Raw genomic sequence first — 2,477 nt, forward strand, 5'->3', positions numbered from 1 at the left:
CCCCTCAACATCTTGGCTGCTCCTAGAAATTCCGTCCATAAAAGTTATGAACAGAATCGGTGACAAAGGACAACCTTGCCAGAGTCCAACTTTCACAGGAAATGAGTCTGACTTACTACCAGCAATGCAGACCAAGCTCTGGCACCGGTCATACAGGGACCTAACAGCCCGTATCAACGGGCCTGGTACCCCATACTACTGGAGTACCCCCCACAGGAGTCCCCSAGGGACACGGTCGAACGCCTTCTCCAAGTCCACAAAACACATGTAGACTGATTGGGTGAACTCCCATGCACCCTCCAAGACCCTGCTGAGGGTGTAGAACTGGTCCACTGTTCCACGACCAGGACGAAAACCACACTGCTCTTCCTGAATCTGAGATTCGACTATCCAACAGACCCTCCTCTCCAAGATCCCTGAATAGATCTTACCAGGGAGGCTTAAGAGTGTGACCCCCCTGTAATTGGAGCACACCCTCCGGTCCCCCTTTTTAAACAGGGGGACTACCACCCCAGTCTGCCAATCCAGGGGAACTGCCCCCAATGTCCACGCAATGTTGTAGAGTCACATCAACCAACGCAACCCCGCAACATAAAGAGCCTTAAGGAACTMCAGGTGAATCTCATCCACCCCCAGTGCCGTGCCACCGAGGAGCTTTTTAACCACCTCAATGACCTTGGCACCAGAGACTGGAGAGTCCAACCCAGGGTCCTTAGGCCTTTGAAGACCTCCTCAATCCAAAAAGCTATGTAAAAACCAAAAAGCATTTAAAAAACCTAAAAGTAGCTAAATACAAGCTGTAATTATCTAGAATATACCTGGAAGCCAAAAGTATGAAAAACGACTTGCTAAAATATCAAACCATGTCTAGAAGCTAAATGTAGCAATAATAGTGGCAAAACACTAGCTAAAAACGACAATAAGTTTGCTAAAAGCAGACAAAATTTAGCTAAATGAATGAAAAAAAAAWGATCTAAAATCAAAAAGTAGCTAAACACAAGCTTTTTTTCTAGATGCTAGCTAGAAGCTAAAAGTAACAAAAGACATTGGTAAATGTATCAAAGTTGTGGCAAGCTAAATGTAGCTAAAACAGTTGCAAAACAGCTAAAAACAGCAAATGGTTAGTTAAAAGTAAAAAGCTTTAGCTATTACTATATTATTTATAAGATTAGTAGCTAGTTTTATATTTCTAAGTAAATTTAAATATGCTGAAAAACATAAGACACAATAACCAAAAATCATAACGCTATTACAGTGAATGAGCCAAAAGTTTTAATGTATGAAAGGCTAAAATATCAAAGTATGCAGAAGTAGACTGCAAAATACACATGAAAACAACAATGAATTCATTCACACCTTAATGAGTAAAACCAGCACAAGATGACGGAGGACAAAAGTACAGAACAGCATGAAAAGTGAAGAAAAAGAAGCAGAATGGATTGTCAAGTTGTCCCATAATTTATATTCTTTCCTCAACTGTCTGTATCTGCTGTTTATCTGCAGCAGCTGTCAGCCCAGCTCTGGGGAAATGGCAGCAAATGACAGGGACAGATTAGCAACCACAGGCCCGCTCCAGTTCAGTCACAGGCCCATCCGTTGGTGCCCTCGTCTCTCCTGCTCCTTCACTCTTTGGCTCTTTCTTTTTTTACGTAAAGACTGTAAGATCCTCCATAGATGTACCACATCTGAGTCTGAGCTATGACAAGCAGAAGAAGGTAAATTCTCAAAACTCAAACTCTGTAGCACGAGTTCAAAGCAGCAATGAGTTGAACAGGAGTTTAATTTAGTTTTTGGTTATTATAAAAGAAATAAGAGAAAATGATGTCAGAACACATCTAGAACTGCTTTAATTAAAAAGACAGTACAGTAGTAGTGACACCATGTGGAACACGTGGGTCACATGCGCCCCCTCGTGGTAAAATTACAGCACTGCCGCTCTGATCGACTTCATCAAACGTTGCTGTTCTAATTTTACAGCTGAATCTTCACACTTCAAACTCCCACATCCAAAAAACTGTAATTTTCACACAATTTTACTCTTTATTCAAATAATGCAATTTGGAACTATTCCAATTTTTTATTTTTACTGCATATTTATTTGCCACTTTTGCACACATTCAAAAACATGGCTCTAAAATAGGAGGGTATTTCAAATCAAATCAACTTTATTTATAAAGTGCTTCAAAACAGCAGCTGCTGACACAAAGTGCTGTACATAGAGTGCCAAAAACAACAAAACAAATAAAAACACTAAAAATACCACCAGTAAAAACAAGCAAAAAAACAAAACAAAACAAAACAAAACAAAAAAAAACAAACAGCTAAAACAGACCAAGGTCTCAAGCTGGGTTAAAAGCCAGTGAATAGAAATAAGTTTTAAGATTTGTTTTAAAAACAGGCAGTGAGGACATTATCTGCCTGACGTGTAGTGACAGCTCATTCCAAACCAGAGCTACAGTGGGTGCAAAAGTTTAGGC

The sequence above is a fragment of the Austrofundulus limnaeus genome, unplaced genomic scaffold (assembly GCF_001266775.1).
Source record: "Austrofundulus limnaeus strain Quisiro unplaced genomic scaffold, Austrofundulus_limnaeus-1.0 Scaffold626, whole genome shotgun sequence".
Taxonomy (NCBI): domain Eukaryota; kingdom Metazoa; phylum Chordata; class Actinopteri; order Cyprinodontiformes; family Rivulidae; genus Austrofundulus; species Austrofundulus limnaeus.